The sequence below is a fragment of the Schistocerca cancellata genome, chromosome 1 (genome assembly GCF_023864275.1).
Source record: "Schistocerca cancellata isolate TAMUIC-IGC-003103 chromosome 1, iqSchCanc2.1, whole genome shotgun sequence".
In the NCBI taxonomy this organism is placed as follows: Eukaryota; Metazoa; Arthropoda; class Insecta; order Orthoptera; family Acrididae; genus Schistocerca; species Schistocerca cancellata.
The window spans coordinates 541985071-542008321 of record NC_064626.1 but is presented as its reverse complement, the minus strand read 5'-3'; positions in this window follow the sequence as shown (position 1 = coordinate 542008321).

The window sequence follows — 23251 nt, the reverse complement described above, 5'->3', positions numbered from 1 at the left end:
ATTGACCATGTGGTCACAGACAAGCGGTATGAGTATCTGTTGACTAGAGAAATCAAGCATTTTTTCCACAAGAAATAAGAGAATTACAATAAAACTGAATTCGTAAGTTGAAGCGGCCAGTGTGATAATCGAAAAGCCTCAATGAAGGATCACGAGAAGAATTGTGTATTATATTGTAATTTCTCTCTTGTTGTGTGAGGCCTGTCTTAAGCATAAAAATCGTAAGTTCTTCCCCATAACTCCTTTGGCAGGGAAGCACATGTTTATTCCTAGATAACATCCGAGTTTTCTCGACCTTAGGACATTCACTGAAGTCTACTTTCTCTCATATCTTCTTACAACTGGGTTTAGGCGGCACAGATGCCAAAAAACCTGCATTTGCCAGAGTATCCATAAAATCATTGTCCTCTTACATTCCATCTTCGATAAGTGCTAATTCCCAGGACTTTCTACAGCACAAGTTCGTCAATGGAGACTGTGTTTCCTGTACGAATATGTAACTACAAAGGAAGGTGTCAAGAATAACAGAGACTGTGACTTATTTTGTACCAGATATGAATTGTTTGGAATTGCATGTGATCGCAAAACTCAAGAAAACGTTAAGTGACTGTTACGTTGTTCATAATTATTGTGTTGTTCAGATAAGGTACTGATGTTGTCGATTGCAAACATTGGCCAGTGGACAGCGGTGACTAGTTGAAAATCGTTAAGATGTGTGTGTATGTATGTGTGTGTGTGTGTGTGTGTGTGTGTGTGCGCGAGCACGCAACAGCAGCCGAGACTGAGTTTGCCTATGGCGGGAAGAGGAGGCAACAAGATAAGAAAGATGGGAGAAAAATAGCACTGTAGAATAGGAAGAGAGAGAGAGTGATGATTTATAGTAGGGGATGGAATCCTGAAGTAGAAAACACAAGTAATAGACACTAGCTGCATTTCTTCACACTCACCTGATTGATTATCATGTGGCCGCAGAGGCAGTACATCCCAGTTTCGTACAGAACACAGGGTATCAGCATAAGTTCCTTCAATGCTTTCGTTATGTTTCCGTCTCTCTGTAACAGCTGTTCACATGATGACATGTGTATTATTATTAAGTATTTATTAATGTTTTCCACCTCTTTTGGCACAGATAACTTAATGTTATAAACAATTTCAACTAGTTCTGCAAATAGATTCTTATTTGACTTATACTGGCTTCCAGATTTGGCTTATCACTTCTGCGATTACCTGTAACGCTTAAAAGAAACATATTTTGAAACGTATGTCTGTGTTCAATCCTAATGGCACGTAAGTAGCCTATAATTCCCATACGTAGGTATTTTATTTGGTTGAGGCACTGAAATTATTAATAATGCGTCTGACTGTTTTAACTGTTTTGGTTCACTGTTAGAAAAACAATATACATGTAATCTGGTTCCAACTCTATGAACTGGATCGTTGTTTGTTTAGCTACAAATGTCAGGGACCCAAGAATCTTTAATGTCTGAGGAGACAGGATGGGCACTATTAATTTGTCACTATTTTCCACCCATTTAAGGTTAAGCACTACATAAATTAGAGCATAAAATTGACTTAGTTTCGTTGTTTATTCTTTAACTTTCATTGATTTTCTTGAAGAATCGCCACTTAATTTTGAGTTTATTTCAAATGTGTGTGACGCCCACACGTTGTTACGTGTGTCGTTTTTCTTTCGTTGAGCGGTCGAGATGAAGTAGAGTGTTTTTGGTATTAGTTGTTAGTTGTCCGATTTACCTAGTTTTTGTTTTGCTAACTGCAGAATTTTGAGGATAAGATGAATGTACAAAATAAAACATTCGTGGAGTGAAGGGATGCAGATGAGGGGTAATGAAGCATACCTAACTCTCTGCTAAAGGGAAGCAAGCTGCCAAGCTAATTATCAGCTATGTATAAATTTAGAATAACATAATCAGGAACTGATTTTAGGACTAGAGTCGAAATTGTCTAAACAGTTGATGAAGTACAAAAAAGTACGCAGAATTTGCAGCCTCAGCAACTGTGTGTGCACGATCGCGCTAGCGTAACAGACGTCAATATTCCACTGTGAAAATCACCGACAATCACAAACTCTTTTTCGTGTGGCAAGCTATAGACCTCTAAGACCCTGGCTTGCTGCATTTTGTGTGGAAGACTTATTATATGCCGAATTTAAGGCCAATTACTAAGCCCCTTACCAAGATATCACAGTTCAGGATTGAGAAATAGTTCAGATATTCCGGGAACAGTGTTAGTTCCGTGCCCCACAGCTAATGCCGAAGAATGGTTCTGGCGTCATGCTTTGATGAACATATAAATGAGTCATAATTCTGTTGCGAGTTAGGGAACATTTCCCCTTCCAAGAAGAAAGGTTTCTCTTTGGAAGGAAAACGGAGGAAATGTTCATTGACACTGTTCGTAGACTTGACACAATTTAAGGTCTAAGATATACACACACGGCTGATGCAGTTGTATATAGCAGTAAATGTTGTAGGATGACGTATAAAACTGCAGAAGGCCACAAGTGAACTGATGACCCAAGTTCGTACAATGAATCTACACGGGGTGGAGAAAATCTCCATCCTAGAAGCAATACTTTTCTGCAGTAAATACAATACATGTGAAGTAAAGTGTTAGCAATGCACGTGACAAGGAGAAGAACGGCGTGAGGTTAGGAGATAAATCCGTGTAAAACTTTCCTAGGACAGAAACGTAGAACGTTGTGCAGAACGAACGAAGATGCGCATAAATGCTATTTGGCTGGAACGAGGAATAATGCCATTATGTGGTGAACGATGAAATTAATTCAGACGTATATGAACTCATCAGAACTGCTTAAGTAATTGTTGTGTATCTACTATAACTAAACTGACAGAATTTTGTGTTAAACAGGCATAAAGTAAAGGTAATGACGGTACTGGGAGTAGTAGAATTATTCCTTGAAATTGATGTACAGCAAACATAAAATAGAATTATGTGAATAATTAAGCAGAGGCGCATTTGAGTTAGCGACGGAGATAGCGGTATTGAAACAAAAGCGTTTGTGATCAAGGGATTATGGATTTTATTAGAGGTAGTGATATACTAAGAGAAAGAGTTCGTGGAACTGAGGGCACCACAAAGGTCGCGAAAAATCTGTTTGCAGAAAAAGTAGTGTGGGCTAGTGAAGAAGTGAACAATAATGTTTGTGCTCTAGAGACTGCTCTGTGTATACTGAGTGTAATTTAGAGATATCTGGATGTGGGCGATGGGAGCAGCTTTTTGCACTGATAGTAGGAGATGTTACGAAGGTAGTTCGCACCCCGTGGTCTAGGGGTAGCGTCTTTGATTCATAATCAAAACGTATTCGGTCCCGGGTTTGATCCCCGCCACTGCCTAAATTCGATAAATAATCAGCATTGGCGGCCGGAGACTTCCGGCATAAGAAGTCAGCCTCATTCTGCCAACGGCCTTGTCAAAGAGGGCGGAGGAGCGGATAGAGGTTCAGGGCACTCTCTTGTCCTAGGGGTGGGAAATTGCCCCTAAAGGCGGTAGAATCAGCAATGATCAACGACATGAGGATGCAGAAGGCAATGGAAACCACTGCATTAAAGACACGTAACGTGTATCCACAGGACACGTGGCCTGTAATTGAAGAAGTGTCATGATGATCTCTCCATTGGCAAAAGATTCTGGAATAGTCCCCCTTTCGGATCTCCGGGAGGGGACTGCCAAGGGGGAAGTTACCATCAGAAAAAGATTGAATAATCTACGAAAGGATAACGTTCTAGGAGTCGGGGCGTGGAATGTCAGAAGCTTGAACGTTGTAGGGAAGCTAGAAAATCTGAAAAGGAAAATGAAAAGGCTCAACCTAGATATAGTAGGGGTCAGTGAAGCGAAGTGGAAGGAAGACAAGGATTTCTGGTCAGATGAGTATCGGGTAATATCAACAGCAGCAGAAAATGGTGTAACAGGTGTAGGTTTCGTTATGAATAGGAAGGTAGGGCAGAGGGTGTGTTACTGTGAACAGTTCAGTGACCGGGTTGTTCTAATCAAAATCTACAGCAGACCAACACCGACAACGATAGTTCAGGTATACATGCCGACGTCGCAAGCTGAAGATGAACACATAGAGAAAGTGTATGAGGATATTGAAAGGGTAATGCAGTATGTAAAGGGGGACGAAAATCTAATAGTCATGGACGACTGGAATGCAGTTGAAGGGGAAGGAGTAGGAGAAAAGGTTGCAGGAGAATATGGGATTGGGACAAGGAATGAAAGAGGAGAAAGACTAATTGAGTTCTGTAACAAGTTTCAGCTAGTAATAGCGAATACCCTGTTCAAGAATAACAAGAGGAGGAGGTACACTTGGAAAAGGCCGGGAGATACGGGAAGATTTCAATTAGATTACATCATGGGCAGACAGAGATTCCGAAATCAGATACTGGATTGTAAGACGTACCCAGGAGCAGATATAGACTCAGATCACAATATAGTAGTGATGAAGAGTAGGCTGAAGTTCAAGACATTAGTCAGGAAGAATCAATACGCAAAGAAGTGGGATACGGAAGTACTAAGGAATGACGAGATACGTTTGAAGTTCTCTAACGCTATAGATACAGCAATAAGGAATAACGCAGTAGGCAGTACAGATGAAGAGGAATGGACATCTCTAAAAAGGGCCATCACAGAAGTTGAGAAGGAAAACATAGGTACAAAGAAGGTAGCTGCGAAGAAACCATGGGTAACAGAAGAAATACGTCAGTTGATTGATGAAAGGAGGAAGTACAAACATGTTCCGGGAAAATCAGGAATAAAGAAATACCAGTCGCTGAGGAATGAAATAAATAGGAAGTGCATGGAAGCTAAGACGAAATGGCTGCAGGAAAAATGTGAAGACATCGAAAAAGATATGATTGTCGGAAGGACAGACTCAGCATACATTAAAGTCAAAACAACCTTTGGTGACATTAAAAGCAACGGTGGTAACATTAAGAGTGCAACGGGAATTCCACTGTTAAATGCAGAGGAGAGAGCAGATAGGTGGAAAGAATACATTGAAAGCCTCTATGAGGGTGAAGATTTGTCTGATGTGATAGAAGAATAAACAGGAGTCGATTTAGAAGAGATAGGGGATCCAGTATAAGAATCGGAATTTAAAAGAGCTTTGGAGGACTTACGGTCAAATAAGATAGAAGGGATAGATAACATTCCATCAGAATTTCTAAAACCATTGGGGGAAGTGGCAACAAAACGACTATTCACGTTGATGTGTAGAATATATGAGTCTGGCGATATACCATCTGACTTTCGGAAAAGCATCATCCACACAATTCCGAAGACGGCAAGAGCTGACAAGTGCGAGAATTATCGCACAATCAGCTTAACAGCTCATGCATCGAAGCTGCTTACAAGAATAATATACAGAAGAATGGAAAAGAAAATTGAGAATGCGCTAGGTGACGATCAGTTTGGCTTTAGGAAAAGTAAAGGGACGAGAGAGGCAATTCTGACGTTACGGCTCTTAATGGAAGCAAGGCTAAAGAAAAATCAAGACACTTTCATAGGATTTGTCGACCTGGAAAAAGCGTTCGACAATATAAAATGGTGCAAGCTGTTCGAGATTCTGAAAAAAGTAGGGGTAAGTTATAGGGAGAGACGGGTCAAATACAATATGTACAACAACCAAGAGGGAATAAAAGAGTGGACGATCAAGAACGAAGTGCTCGTATTAAGAAGGGTGTAAGACAAGGCTGTAGCCTTTCGCCCCTACTCTACAATCTGTACATCGAGGAAGCAATGATGGAAATAAAAGAAAGGTTCAGGAGTGGAATTAAAATACAAGGTGAAAGGATATCAATGATACGATTCGCTGATGACATTGCTAACCTGAGTGAAAGTGAAGAAGAATTAAATGATCTGCTGAACGGAATGAACAGTCTAATGAGTACACAGTATGGTTTGAGAGTAAATCGGAGATAGACGAAGGTAATGAGAAGTAGTAGAAATGAGAACAGCGAGAAACTTAACATCAGGATTGATGGTCACGAAGTCAATGAAGTTAAGGAATTCTGCTACCTAGGCAGTAAAGTAACCAATGACGGACGGAGCAAGGAGGACTGCAAAAGCAGACGCGCTATGGCAAAAAAGGCATTCCTGGCCAAGAGAAGTCTACTAATATCAAATACCGGCCTTAATTTGAGGAAGAAATTTCTGAGGATGTACGTCTGGAGTACAGCATTGTATGGTAGTGAAACATGGCCTCTGGGAAAACCGGAACAGAAGAGAATCGAAGCATTTGAGATGTGGTGCTATAGACGAATGTTGAAAATTAGGTGGACTGATAAGGTAAGGAATGAGGAGGTTCTACGCAGAATGGGAGAGGAAAGGAATATGTGGAAAACACTGATAAGGAGAAGGGACAGGATGATAGGACATCTGCTAAGACATGAGGGAATGACTTCCATGGTACTAAAGGGAGATGTAGAGGGCAAAAAGTGTAGAGGAAATCAGAGATTGGAATACGTCAAGCAAATAATTGAGGACGTAGGTTGCAAGTGCTACTCTGAGATGAAGAGGTTAGCACAGGAAAGGAATTCATGGCGGGCCGCATCAAACTAGTCAGTAGACTGTTGACCAAAAAAAGAAAAAAAAAGAAAAAATTGCACGGAGTGACAGTGAGCAAAAGGAGGGCCTTGAGAAGAGTTCACATAGAGACGAGCTACTGTCTGATGTTTCGAAGGTGGTGGGAAAACGTATTAAAGTGTAGAAGTCGGCCACACGACAAACAATGACATAGGTACACAAACCATCGCTTTTTAGTGCTCATAATCCAGTACTGTTTTGAAAACAAACAGCACCTCAGATTTACAGTTTGATTTCTCTTCACGATTTGTTTTAGTTACCGAGTAGCCATTATCATATTTCTAAAAAGTTGTATCTTCGTGAGACTTTGTATTAACAGCATCTCTTTTCACTACTTTTTTAGTGTGTAAAGTCCTATGGATGTTCTAGTGGCCTATTTTGATTTTATTAGCGAATGAGCCCCAGTGTAGAGATGAAAATAACGGTTCAGAATGAGAAACACCACAAGATACTTTTAATGTCTAATAATTAAAAAAGATTAAGGTCATTGACTCGTTTGCCACATTATCAGTACTTTTTAGTCCATTGGCAAGTGCCATGGAGTCGAGAGAAGTGTTTAAATTACGAGTCTGACTTTTGCTGTCTTTTATGAAACACGGACGCTTCACACAACAATGTTATCCTCATCAACGTCTCTGATGACAGAAATTCGTGCGTCTAGATAACCACATCTTAACTGAAATAGAAACTTAATGCAGTTAAAATGAACTGAGAAGATGAATTTAAACATGGAGCACCTACAAATAATTTTTAATAAGTGGAAGACGCAGTGGGAAACGATAGTGCAATACATACACTGATGAACAACGTGCCAAGAAATTCACGAGACACCGAAGCGCTGGCGGGGACCCATGGCGGTCAGGTCATCGCATCCAATTCAAGGAGACTGCTGACATATGATTCCAAGGCGCACGCATGCCGCCCACTGGCATCATATTTTTGCTAAGATGGATAACTGAGCTGAGGTCAGAGAGGTATGTGAAGTGTCGGGGACAATTTGGGCACTGCTGCAGAGCGCTGAGGCAGGGAATCGTCCCACTGAACGCACAGGTCAACAGGGGGTGTGTGAAGATGAGCAAACGTGTTCACATGAGCGGAAAATAGATTTATGTCTCTTTCACTGGTAATAAAGGTCGGTATGCCCAGCAGGAGCCCAGCTATAGCCTATGGAAACATCTTTCAAGGGACAGAAAATACTTAGAAAAACAGCCTAAACTGCGTTCTGTTCGCAGTCGGGACGCATCGCCTCAGTGATTTTCGATGTACTCATACCCTGTCATTGGTGTGTACTGACATGATCCAGCGAACCTTTTCTATGTTTCAAACGTCAACTGGAGACGTCCCTGCGCATTTCATTCTCGATGCCAAATGATTTGCGATCAACAGAAGGGGCGTTACCTTCAGTACCTCGTGGCAGTTACCTTGTGGCAGTTCTTTTGGACTGATTGCCACCACCGGGTGTGGTCCTCCTACCAGTTCATCTTATAATACAAAGTCGACGACGATCCCAGCTGCTGGTTGTTCGTGTATGTATTTTCGAGTACATATCTTGTATTTCATAAGAACTGTAGTCGTAGCATTGCTTGTCCCTTGACATGCATGTGCTGCAATATTGTATTTACCCATTGATACCGGGGGACCGACTGTCAATTAAAATGTCTATCGTGTACGGGACGTACATAATGAGTGTACGAGTGCAGGTTGTAGACACTTGGATGACGACATATAGACGATTTTGTCCGGGCATGAATCGCGCTCAGATAGTGAAGTGGTAAGGCGACCGCTGGCGATAAGTGAGAAGCCCGGGTTCGAGTCACGGTCCGACACAAAATTGCTATGTCGTCGTTCCAGATACATCTGAAGGTTGTCGATATTCGCAATTGCGAATGCTTTTCATGTAGTAAGTGTATGATTAGATGCCACAGAGGGCGCACACAACGTGAACTACTTTACATTTGCGCCTTCTATTAGACAAATAGTTCACGAAGAAAATTCATCCGCCATTCGCGAATACAAGCGGACGCAAAGATCAACTTGGAAGAGGCGTATCAAATGGTTCAAATGTCTCTGAGCTCTATGGGACTTAACATCTGAGGTCATCAGTCCCTTAGAACTACTTAAACCTAACTAACCTAATGACATCACACACATCCACGCCCGAGACAGGATTCGAACCTGCGACCGTAGCAATCGCACGGTTCCGGACTGAGCGCCTAGAACCGCGAGACTACCGCGGCCGGCAGAGATGGATGACTTCAAGAGCACTTTGAGCAATATTGCAAAGCATCATCCTCACATTCAAGTTCCGTAATGTGTACATTCACTTGTTAAGTTACTGTAAATTATTTTTAACCTGTGTTGCCATAATTTCTGCCGTAGATTGTCTAAAACTATTTGGCCCCGTGCCAGGACTGTGTAAAAAATGTTAAAATGTGTGTGAATTCCTAAGGGACCAAAGTGAGGTGGTCATCAGTACCTAGACTTACACGCTACTTAAACTAACTTATTCTAAGAACAACACGAACACCAGTTCCCAAGGGAGGACTCGAACTTCATGCGGGAGGGGCCCCGCAATCCGTGACATGGCGCCTATAACCGCGCGGCGGGGGCTGTGTAGTTGCTGTGTGCAACCAAAGTGACCTAAATAACACCAACTACTTTCAGTGGTAAGGGGCTCTCTTCCTGCGACAGTTTTACATTTGACGCCAAGTGTATTGGGCGAATACAACACTCACAATTGTGTAAGTCAACAAGCCAGTCACAAGAGATACTTTTATGTTTGTTTGCAAGAAACATAATGAAAAGCAAGAGAAAAGGAAAGACTTTTCTGAGAATGACTTTTAAGACAACATTGTCATATTATTTTAATGGGTCATTGTTTCTAAGTGAATTAGACGTGACCATCATCGGAGGGGATAAAGTATTACCGTGGAACATAAATAAAAGTAGAAGAACCAGGGGCCGGGTTTTATTTCCCGTACGCTTTTTTTTTTTTTTTTTTTTTTTTTTTTGAGCGATTAAAGAAGATGTAAACGTACTCACCACAGCAGCCACAAATACCGTGCCACAGAGGTTAGCCATGTTGATGAAAAGAAGAATGAAAATCGATGTATCCATTGCTTTCTGCAAGACGCTGACAGATCTGAAAATAAAGACCAAACAGGAAATATGTAAACTACCACGAACTGTTTTCCTTACCATCTTATAGTAGAGCAAATATTTTTCTGTATCAACATAAAACTAGAGCATTTCTTCCAAAGTGATAGAAATCATGTATCTTACTGTGGTTTGTACATGGTAACGGGTAGAAATGGTAAAATATCTCACTGTATTCTACTTCCATTCAGGCAGTGGCGTGAGCAGTTACGTAAACGACTCCGCAGTAGTTGCGGCTGGCTCCCACGCTATCATGCTGAGCCAGGGACGCCACCATAGTACTGCTGAGTGACAGTCGTGAACTCTCTGCCGCATACCCGCTACTGGGATGACCCGGTGCCGTCACGAGACACACGCAAGAAGGTCTGCGAGGTAGCGGCCGCAACAGCGTGTCGCGTTCTTGTCTGCTACTTTCCTTACCCTCTGGACGTGTCCACCAGTTCTTCCTACTAAGGGAAAAATGCTCTTTTCGTACCATGTGCGTTTCATTTGGCGGCCGTAGCCAGTTTTCATGAACATTGTCTCTATTAGTGGTAGTTCTTGGGCATAAAACCAATTTTTTCCTGAATCCCTGTATTTCTCAGTTTACGTGTAGCAAAAACATCCCGGATACTCACCTGAGCCCGTGATACCATCCTGACATGTACAAACTGGTGTCAGAAGTGGGATCTTTCCCATCATTCGACCCGAATCTATATTATCCTGCTGATCCTATGTGGTGGCAACCATAGCAACGCCAAGCGGTTTGCTGCCGCGAGCCCTTAGCCGTTTTCCCTAGACGTGCCTTCGGGCGAACACGACAGCGTGTTACGCCGTGACAGTCCAATGAGGCATGCGAGCGCCCTGCACTATGTGATCATAAGTATCCGGACACCTGCTGAAAATGACTCAAATGTTCGTGGCGCCCTCCATCGATAACACTAGAATTCAATATGCCGTTGGCTCACCCTAAAAAATGTCGTGTGACTAGGGTCTCCCGTCAGGTAGACCGTTCGCTGGGTGTAAGTCTTCCGATTTATCGCCACTACGGCGACTTGCGCGTCGATGGGGATGAAATGATGATGATTAGGACAACAAAACACCCAGTCGAGAAGATCTCCAACCCAGCTGGGAATCGAACCTAGGTTCTTAGGATTGACATTCTGTCGTGCTGACCACTCAGCTACAGGGGGCGGACTGGCCCACCCTTAACCTTGATGACAGCCGGCCGGTGTGGCCGTGCGGTTCTAGGCGCTACGGTCGCAGGTTCGAATCCTGCCTCGGGCATGGATGTGTGTGATGTCCTTAGGTTAGTTAGGTTTAAGTAGTTCTAATTTCTAGGTGATTGATGACCACAGAAGTTAAGTTCCATAGTGCTCAGTTCTATTTGAACCATTTTTTAACCTTGATGACAGCTTCCACTCTCAAGTTTAATGACCGGACCTTACCGCTTTATATTTGTGCCTGTGCGAATGGTTAAAAGGTGAGCCTGCAAAGGAAAAGCAAATGCAAGAGATTGATCGTTCACATTATGAATATTGATGCTCTCGATAGAGAACGTCAAGACGACCGTATAAGAGTTACAAGTGATGTTATGGACAGAATTTGAAAGTTCATTCTTGTCGTACGCGGAATTAGCGAAAACCAGTTATGATTTTAATCATTTTCCTTTGCTTAACATCTTTTGTGTTTATGTCTTTGGGTTACATTTTAACAGCTATATATCTGTAACAAATATAAATTGGAGAGATTTTTCACTGAATGTTTTTTTATGTATATTGAGGAATATATTACACACACGAAGTGTGTAAAGTTACTTATGAATCACACTGTATATATGTGTGTATGTATATAAGCATTCGGTAGTCTATGATACATTGAAATACTGCTGTTAGAGGGTGTGGACGTAAGTCATCACAGTAAATTTCGAAGAACACACCGACGCTAGCCGGAACTGGGCATCAGAATAATTCGATGGTGAAGTTAGAAACTTGTGGGAGACTGAGACCCAAACCTGGAACTCTTGCTTAATGCCAGCAGTTGCCTCAAGGGCCTCGGTCATCAGGACGTGGCTCTCATCCCACCCAAGTTGTCCAATTGTCTCATATTATTAGCCTTCAACGTCCATTCACCTACTTACTCACAGGGCGACCAGATAGCCGAAGCCCTTACGGCAACTGCTCGCATCAAGCAGGAGATCCGGGTTTGGGTCTGAGTCTCCCACAAGTTTTTAACTTTCACCATCGCATTCTTTCGATGTCAGATTGCGTCTTGCGTCAGTCTGTCCTTCGAAATTTACAGTGAATAATGAAGTCTTCATACTCTAACAGCTGTATTTTAATTCATCACAAAGTACCAAATGCTTAAGTTGTGTGTATATATATATATACACACAGCGTGATTCAAAAGTAACCGTGCACACTTTATTTGTATAATGTATTCCTCAAAATGAGACTAAAATGTTAAATAAAGCTTAGTCTGAAATTGCTTTATTTCCGAGTTATGATGCACAGTTTTCATTTTTGGTAGGCATTACGTCATAGGTGTTGAGAACATCCTGGAAATGGTAGATGGAGATCGAATCATAAGTATGAGCCATATACGTGCAGTTGTGGAAGCTCCTCATTTAACTGTATGACACCTGCTATGGAGAGAGCAGTTCCACCCTTTTCACCTGCAGAAGGTACGTGAGCTGACACCTGCAGACTACCCTAGAAGTCAGAATTTTTGTCAGTGATTACTCAAGGCCCATGTTGATCATCCATGGTTTGATTTTCGGGTGCTGTTTATGGATGAGAGCCTCTTTACTACAGTAAGAGGATATCAGCATCGTTTTGAAATGAATATTTGGTGTGGTATCATGGACAACCAGTAAACTGGACCGTATGTTACTCCACAGCGCCTGATTGGCGGCATGTATCGACGGTTTTTTGGAACATGAATTGGGTGTTTTACTTCATGATGTCCCATTCGCTATACGAACCTACTTATGCTTCAGGCACGACGATGTCCCCGTACGTTTCAATCAGGAGGGAAGAGGGCACCTCAATGTCGCTTATCCCGAAAATGGACAGTTGTCCAGGACCAGTTTCATGGCCCACAAGATCTTCGGTTGTTAACCCACCTCGGCTTCGACCACTGGGGCCCTCTCAGTGAGCTCGTGTATGGTGTTGAAGTGAGAATGTAGCTCAACTATAGCAGCGAACTGAAAATGATCGCGCAACTGTGTAGAGTGAGATGATGGGGCTGGTAACTTTTCGAGAGCAGTAAAACATTGAGCATGTCACTCTCTTCGTGTACATGGACATTATTCTGAACATGTTCTGCGGTAAATATACAGTACGTAGCTGAATTGAATTTCGGATCCGTACGTGTCACGGCTTTCTGTTCAAAAAATGTTCTAATGTGTCAGAAATCTTATGGGACTGAGCTGCTAAGGTCATCAGTCCCTAATCTTACACACTACTTAACCTAACTTATCCTAAGGACAAACACACACACACCCATGCCCGAGGGAGGACTCGAACCTCCGCCGGGAACAGCCGCACATTCCATGACTGCAGCGCCTGAGACCGCTCGGCTAATCCTGCGCGGCACGGCTTTCTGAGAAGACTTAATTTCGTGTTCAGATCCCTACTCTACTGCATATCTCGGAAACAAAGGAATATCAGACTTGACATTTTACACTTATTTTGATACGTACATTACACCTACGATGTGTGTACAGTTACTTTAGAATCACCCTGTATATTGTGTAGGAGATGCCAGCAGTACTAACCTCAGAACTTGCTGATGATGGTGAACGTTCTTCACGAGTTCTGCATACATATGTTTATCCTCGGCACCTAGTGATGACGTTAGAGCAACATCTTGATGATCACTGCTGATAAATTCAGGTTCATCAATGTTTTGATCGTCACTGATGGTAGTACCATCATATCTGGATCTACCACGCTGCAGCTGTCCTTGTTCCATAGCTGAAATGTTGTCATTTAAGACCTCCAGCTCAGCTGCAACCATGAGCATGAGGTGCACAAAGAAAACGTCCATGCATACAGTGGCCTGAGACAACACCATCAGGCTGAACGACTGCGCTACGTACAGAATCTCGTATGTGGGCGAGCGATTCACATCGGCCGGCAGCCAGACGTGCACGGGAAGCTGTCTGGAACCGTCTGGAGCGTCCTCTCTGGAGGTGAGGAAAACGTGGGACAGCAGTGGCGACGAGACCCAGCAGAGCAGCGCCGGCACCACCACCACCTGGACAGCATGAGGAGGGCCAGTTCAGTAGCAGTCTGTACAGGTCTGGCTGTGCTACTAGAGCGCGATAACTCGGGATAGTACAGGAAACGAAAGAACTAACTGGTCTAATATTTTAGAGGACACTGGAAAGTAGGGGACATTGTGTCTTATTCCGCCAGAAAACTATAAAAAAATGTAGAGTGTAGTAACCTGACGGAGCATATTGTGCCCCTTCCCCATTGGCGTCTAGTCGCGTGTAAATCATACTACTGCTAGTGGTAGGACTTAGTCGATCATACCTCTAACACATAGCTGATTTACTGGAATATCCGAAAATGAGTACGTGTCATCGGCGGGAGATACTCTCCATTATTCGCTCAACAGCTTCCAAGCACTACGGTGCACAAACTTTAACGAGAAGCAACAGCAGTCGTTCATCACATTTGGCGAGAAACGGACACGTGCAGTGGAGTCGCACTAAAACGAAACCGAACTGTTGGCAGATATTTTTAAAATATGAGTTTGAAGTTTTGCCATCGTATGGTAGGACAACTGTGAGTGATTAATCGGTTTATTCGCGGAGACTGGGCATAATTGCACTGGATCATTGATGGGCTAATGGACTATATTATTTTAGAGCTGTTATTGAAGCTACGGCGAACTACTGTAGGGTGACACGTTAGTTGAGAAAACTATACAGCAATGGCAAACTTCAGTTTGAAACTGGAGATAAATTTAATTGCTTGTATCTGGATGACTGGATGTAACAATTGTTAGTAAGTGGTTTACTTATGATTCAATAACGAAGTAAATGGCATGAAATATTACTCTTTCAAAGCTACCTTTTTTACTTATATTGAGGACCTGGTGACTTAAACATTCGTACAGAAAAGAAACATGTTTTCGTTTTAGACAATACGGCCAGGTTTCTACGAAACATGTTCAATCTGTTTGCCGGCCGCGGTGGTCTAGCGGTTCTAGGCGCTCAGTTCGGGACCGCGCAACTGCTACGGTCGCAGGTTCGAATCCTGCCTCGGGCATGGATGTGTGTGATGTCCTTAGGTTAGTTAGGTTTAAGTAGTTCTAAGTTCTAGGGGACTGATGATCACAGATGTTAAGTCCCATAGCGCTCAGAGCCATTTGAACCATTTCAATCTGTTTATCATCCCTTACCCACGTTCAATTGCCGCAAGGAAAACTGTTCCAGTTAAGAATAAAAAATGTGGCGGGAGGGAGATTACACACGGTATGCTTTAGAATCGTCCACGATCCACAAGAAGTCACCAAGAAAATACCTTAGTTACGTTCCTTCTCTATATTTTATCCAAATTTTTTTGGAGCCGTCCCCAATACTTCAGTTGCCACGAACTGAATAGTGTTTGTGACTTCAGACCGTTAGTAGTAAGACGTGTAAAATGAGAAGCTATGTGAACGATGCGACTTGGGCAGCGGGTATACTACCACTGTCCACTACAACTTACGGAAAACGGTAGGTGCATAAACAAGCGTGGTGGATATCCATGATGATACGTAGCACTGGACCGATCGCTAGCCAGTGGACTGCTATAAGTCACCGATTTACCCAGTTCCCATTTAAACCGGCTATCAATAATAAATAAAGAACTGTTTTCTGGTAACATCTTCCAAGTATATCCCTTCTGTCTCTGAAATGAAACTATGATGCTGAAGGAGAATCTGAAAGGAGAATCTTTTCCCTACGATATTTCACAACACAGCTGTACAAAAAGAAGAAACGCTTTGTTCCTTAATCGAAATGGAGATAATATCAACTCGTTCCTCAGATCCTTCTTTCAGCTGTGTCTAATTAAAAAGGCGTTAGTGTTACAAGATGCCTCCGTATGTTTAGTCCAACTAGAAACCGAGTGAGGTGGCGCAGTGGTTAGCACGCTAGACTCGCATTCGGGATGACGACTGTTCAAACCCGCGTCCGTCCATCCTGATTTAGGTTTTCCGTGATTTCCCTAAATCGCTTCAGGCGAATGACAAGATGGTTCTTGTGAAAGGTCATGGCCGATATCCTTCCCCATCCTTCTCTAATCCGGCTTGTGCTCCATCTCTAATGACCTCGTTGTTCAAGGGACGTTAAACACTAATCCCCTCCAACTAGAAAATTCAATTAGAGAATTCATTAACAAATACATGCATACGCTAGTGTGTCAATTAATGAGCAGACATTGTCACGAGCCTTACAAGTTGACTGTGTTAACCACACCTATATTAAGTTCTGCATATTCTGTAGCATAGACATTTCCTATTTCGGATAAGATGAAATCATATCAAGAGTGAGAGCGTCCTTCAAGCTGGGCGTTCTTCTCCACAGCAAGAAACTCTTCTTTCAATAAACAATATCCCAACAGTTCTTGATGTGATCATTTAATTCACTCAAAAGCAAAATTCGTAGGAATTTTACATACTAGTAAGTTACTGCAGTAAAATATCAGAAGTGAAAGGAGAATTATATGACAAAAATCGGTGTATGAAGTTAAGCCTAAAAGTGATATGGTTTAAATTTCTTAGTGTGCACTGAGACATCAAAAGTCGTGAGATAGCCATAGACACATATAAAGATGGGGGTAGTATCGCGTATACAAGTTATAGAAGGGCAGTGCATTGGTGGAGCAGTCATGTGTACTCAGGTGATAAATGTCAATAGGTCTCCAGTGTGATTATGGCCGAACGACGGGAATTAACAGACTTTGAATGCGGAATGACAGTTGGAGCTAGACAAATTGGATATTAAATTTCGGAAATTGTTAAGGAATTCAGAGTAAAGAATATGTCAAGTATACCTAATTTCAGGTATTTCCTCTCACCACGCACAACGCAGTGGCGAATGACCTAAACCACCAGGGGATGCGGGGTTTGCGTAGAGTTGTCAGTGCTAACAGAGAAACGGCACTGCATGAAATAATCACAGAAAAGAAAGTGGGTCGTACGACGAACGTATACTTTAGGACAGTGCTTCAAAATTTGGCATTAATGGGCCATGGCAGCAGACGACCGACACTAGTGCCTTTGCAAACAGCACGACATCGCCTGCAGCGCATCTCTTGGACTCATGATCATATCGGATGGACCCTAGACGACTGGAAAACCATAGCCTGATCAGGTGAGACCCAATTTCAGTAGGTAAGTGCTGATGGCAGGAGTCGCGTATGGTGCAGACACGATGAAGCCGTAGATCGAAGTTGTCAACGAGGCACTTGCAAGCTGGTGCTGGTTCCATAATGGTGTGGGCTAGGTTTGCTTGCTGTGGACTGGGTTCTCTGGTCAACCTTAACCGATCACTGATTGGAAATGCCTATATTCGGCTACTTGAAGACCACCTGCATCCATTCATGGACTTCATGTTCCTAAATAATGAAGGAATTTTTATGAATCAAAATGCACCATTTCACTGGACCACATGTGTTCGCGATTGGCTTGTAGGACATTCAAGACAATTCCATCGATTGATTTGGTCACCCATATCGCCCGACATGAATGCAATCGAACATTTATGAAACGTAATCGGAAGGTTAGTTAGCGCACAAAAATCCTGCACCGGATACACTTTGGTAATTATAAACGGCTCAATATTTCTGCAGGGGACTTCCGGCGACTTGTTGAGTCCATCCCACGTCGAGTTGCTGCACTACACCAGGAAAAGGGAGGTCCGGCACCATACTAGGAGGTATCCCATGGCTTTTGTCACCTTGTTATGAATGATTTTGATTGTGTTTTGTTTGGGATTTTTCTACAATTACTGTGTACTGAAAGTCCTGTTACAAACGTTCCATGCTCCAGATAATAAATATAATTACTTACTTATTACATTTTATTGGAACGAAATGAGATTTCATCCCTCCTCTCATCATATCACCAGTCTGTGATATGTCATAAGTGCATTCTACTTCAGCCTATACTGACATTGCAAACTGTACTCCATCTTTCCCTAGCCCCTAGATCAGACCCAAAACTGATCTCATCCTCCACCTCCTCTCCCTACAGATAATGAATTTCACAAGATTTATTAACCTCTGGTGTTTCTATACATATACAGCAATTGTGCTTGGCCACACCAGATGCTTGACATAAAGGCAACATGCATTACAAGGTCATCCCAAACCGTCAAGGTCAAAGGGGCATCAGACAATCCAGTATGGTGGAACTAGCCCAAGTGAAATCTCAGTATCACCTCCAGGCTTGCTAAGATCAAAATGTGAGGAAAATCAAAATCTTAGATGTTGGCCCCTATGACATCACAAGCCAAGATAGAGGACCTAGCCCACTTGTTCTACAGGGTTTTCCCCACCCCTATGTTGTAAGATCCCATGATAGGTTTCAAATCTTATGTATAGAAGGGCGGGAAAGTTTTTAAAAAGTAGCGGGAAATCCTCCAGTCCGAACTATGTTAAGTTTAGAACGAAGACGGCTCGCTTGTTATTATTTTTAAAGAGTTGTGTGTATTTACTGCACTACAGACGTTATCGGCATTCATTTAAACATTTTGACATGTTTTTTTCAACGTTTTAGCGTTCAAACAAACACTTCAGTGTCCACACCACCACCGTTCACTACAAGAAGTGGACCGCAGCCGAGAGCACGTAGCTCAGTCACCCAAGTGGTCAAGTCGCTCCAGAACTGCTTTGTTTTACCATTTTAACAGTTACAAAGGCGTTTATAGAATCCGAAAAAACACGACTCGCCATGTGATGGACAATGTTGGTGCAAACCACTTGCCTTTATGGCTGACTATATACATCTCGCAGGTACGAGCATGGCAGCGAGGACCCTATCCTTCCAAGCTAGTGGGGATCGCCACTTGCTGGTTACAAGCATTTATGTGGCATCCCTTCTGTCACCTCACCAATGCTCTCCTGCCATATTGTCCTGACCACAGCTCTGCTCTGTGGAAAGCTGGAAGTTGCTGTTGCTTTTGTGGTATATGGGTACCCAATGGCGAGGTTATAAGCGCCAAGAGGCGCACAGACGTAATTTACAATGCTGTCCACCTTCCCTTCAATAGGCAATGGACCAGCACCCGCTCCAAGATGAAAATATAATTTCTAGATGTTTCTAGGATATTTGTAAGCTGCTCTCCAGGCTGGAAACCAGAGTTGCATATCTTTCCCACGCGGTATTTAAGCCATGACTGGGGGCCTTGAATTCTGTATATAATTTTCTCAACCAGTATGCACACAGTAAATCCTATGGGTGATGAAATGCGTAGTAACAGGATATGCTGACAGCCGAATGGTGTACCCTGTACGGTGTAAAAAAACTCATTATCACATCTATCTGTTGGATTAATCACTTTCCCTGTGTTTTCAAGTGTATCAACTAGCCAGTGTCGTCACTATAAACGTCATAAGGCCATATGTCACTATGTCATCACTCCATCGATGGTATAAAAGGTGCAGTGAGGAAGAATCCATTATTTCAGTGAGGGTGCACATGAAGCCCGGGCCCTTCCAAGGAGCCAAAATGGTAAGCGAAGGATTCATGGTTAGCTGATGCTACGCTATTAGTGTGCAACAGAATTTGGGCCAGATGGGAAGTATGCACTGATGGCCATTGCGGTTAAGGTTACCACTCGCGTTACGTGGGAGATCCAGATTCAAGTCCTTGTCTGGGACATATTTTCACCTTTTGGCAAGTTCTACAGTATCCATAGCGATGTCAAATGACCATCAGAATGACATAACTACTCTGTAATGAACCACCGGAGATCAGAGATCAACGCTTGACGCACAATTTTACAATGCAGGTTCAATTGGATGTCACTTGCGCGATTTTTGCAGATACTTTCACAGAATAAATTCTTGTGGAGAATAAATATTTTCTGCTATAACAGTAACCAGTTTGTTGCAATTTAGCTGTAACATGGGCACTTTGTTGCAATTTAGGTACAGCGCAATTTTGGACTCACACTAGTGTATTTGTTATAATTTCACTGAAACATGGGGTAATTTGCTACAATATTTCCTTGCATGCCTCAGTTTGATAGAATTTAACTATTACATAAGCTAATTTCTTACAGTTATATCTTAACATGGGTCAGTTTGCTACAACTTTGCTGCAGCAAGATTCAGTTTTTCCAATTTCAGTACACACTTACACACTTTGTTACAACTTCCTTTGAAGTGTATCTATAACCGAATGTAAGAGGACAACATATTTTACTACATTTTGTTGCAAGTGAACATAGCGTCACCATCAGATGTTGGTTGTTACTGCCTATTTTCCTTGTGATGAGAAAGTGCAAATAGATGCAAAACATAAACATAAAAAGAAACATATAGCTAAATTGGGAAAGAAGTAATAGTAGGATCTTCATTGAGGAAGATCAGTAATGTACAAGAAGAAAATTCGTGTCACTATAGTATTTCTATTAAAAATGAGTATTAATCTTGAGGTGACCTTAATCCGCTGTGTCTAACGTTGGATGCAAAAAATGTCCCCGGGTTTTGTTCAAATCTCGACTAAAATCCACTGTAAACCGACACTGCTTCAAGAAAGGCAAGCTCAGTCTAAGTCTGTGCTGGAAAAAGCATTTTAGCCCAGTCTTCAACGTCTACAGAGTTTGGTTCATGGATAGCTGTTCAGAAAAGGGAAGAAGACTAAGAATATAGATCAAGACGAAAAATATGATGTTAAAGCCAAAGAAAACAATGTTTTTAAGTAAGCAGAAGGTGGAGATACTGGATTAGAAGAAGCCAGGCTATTTTGTAGAAATGGCGAGCGTTAAGAGTTACGTGTTTAGAAAGAGGCGAATCTCTCAGAGAACAATTCAGATCTGGTACTGAATCTCTTGAACTACTTTCAAAGGCGAAAGTCAGAGCAAAAGGTAATATTGATTGTGGTTTCATTAAACATCACGGTGATAGTAAGACTGGTAGATAGTTTAGTTATGGAAAAGTTGTGTATGTTGACTATGCAGCCTATGAATTTAAGCAAACATGTTTTAAATGACAGGATAGAGGATTTGAAAGAAAATCAGTTTTACAGACCATCATATTCGTAAAACTTGAAACCTCATCAATTATATACTAAAAGATAAATTGAAAATCATTGTGTATGACTGATGTATATAACCAAACTTCTGGGGAAAGAAGAGCCCAAAAAGTGTTAAATGGAAAAGTATTATTAAATCGACGTTAGAAGGCAGACTTGGCAGCAGCATTATCGATATTCAGCATAAAAAATGAGCACTCGACCTCTACAATATAAATATAACAATTATTCAAAAGTAATAGCTGAACGATAAGGCTGCTTACAGTATCGGTCATACCTGGAAGTCCAGCTAATTAGGTTGAAAGCACTTCAGTAATTTGAGACAAACATCTATTAGACAATAATTTTGTGCCGTAAAATGTATCTGGCAGACAAGCCCTATTATGAGTGAAGTGTTCTTACATATTTGTTATTTTTATGACTTTACTAATATGTAGTACTGAATGGTTCAAACGATTTCGATTGTATTCTACATCTACATATGTCACAGCATTACTATAACGTATTTTCATGATAATGACCAGGTTTCTAATAAATGCTGCCAATGCAGAGGGTGAAGCAAATTTTTCACACATAACTTGTATGTATACTGGGTCCATCGTAGTGCATAGCATGATGACCCTTCCATCTTGAGAGAATGAGGTAAACTGCAGGGCATATCACCAGAATATTTTGGCACGAGTTGAGTACAGTTTTCAGCAAAAGTATAACCTAGAATAGAATGCCCACTGTTCCCCGTACTGCTATTAGTCACATTTTGGTAACAGTATTGTGTCTTCTTGTGCTTCATCGGTAAATATTCTTGAACGGAAGGGAAATGGAAACCTAAACACTGAGTATAATGTCTATTATTTTAATCTCCATAAAATGTGTACAAAAGCGTAATCGAGAAATTTTCCATTGCTGTGTAGGGCCTCAAATGACTCTAAAACATATAGCTGTCCGCCCAGAAACACATTTCTCTAAGTCAGGGCATTTGAAATTTGTGTTTGTTACGTTTGTGTACAAGCTTAAACCAAAAGCCTTTCTCAGATAGAAGAAACGTTGGAATGTTGAAAGATATACATGTTTGACAAATTCTCTACGATCAACGTAACGTAGATTACCTGTACCTGAAAGTAAGGTGATCAGATCACGTAGTTTATACATATCATCTGCTCAACTGTAATATAGATTTAGATGCAATAACTACTTATGTAGTGACATTCGAAGCAAATAAATCATTAATGTCGATTGGATCAGCTAAGAACTATCTCTATAGAGATATTATTTTACATTTGTTGCTTGAATCCTATCAAGTAGCAAATAAGTGATCGAAAACAACAAAAGATCATTACCTTTTTATTTATGAGTCCAAAATTTCTCGCAGCACCTAGACTTTTGACAAGAACTGCGTATGGAAATGTGTGTAGAAATATTTCCAACGTTACAAAATGAAAGACAACACAGATATAGGACATTTCTCGCAACAAATATGAAACATGCGACGTGTACCTGCATGTAAACGTACAAACGGCCCACCAGTTTCTCATAGCGGGCGCGAGTCTTCTCGTTGTTTAATCCATTGCTGTACCTTCCTCTGGTTTCCCACAACAGCCGGACGAGTTGATGCATCGTGGCTCCTTGTTTAATGAAGAGAGCAGCCTGCAGGACCGAAAAATATATCTATAAAAGCCGCTGGTCTTATTAGTGTGGCAGTATTAAAGCAATATGTGGCATCGGACACTCATGTCGGGGCAATTCGTTACATTCGAGAGCCTTTCGGGGTGAATAGGCAGGACGTGGAACGAGCCTACAGCGATCATCCTCAAAGCTGTCTGTGGGCTTCTGAATCGCATGCTTAGGGATAATGTTCGTTGAGTTGACTGAAGACGTGTGAGGTAGAGGATAACACGTAACGTGTTTAGCGGCGACTAAGTAAACGCTAGGAGTGACGTCTCTAGTATAGCGTGAGTTGCATGGGCTGCATTGCAAATGTAGATTGGTCGGCGATTCTATTGTTTCTGGTCAACGGCTCTTGGTGAACTATTCAGGGAATCAGACATTTCAAAATAGTGATTTCAGGCACGATGTATAGAGTTGACAGTGAGTATCTTTAAACCATATGAGTACTGAAGGAATGAATGACCGCCCAAAGAGAAAACATTTTTTAGAATACGGACAATGTAGTTCACAATCGTAACTTGACATGAAGTAGAGAAAAAAGTAAAGTCTAATAATACAGACAATTTTATTACGC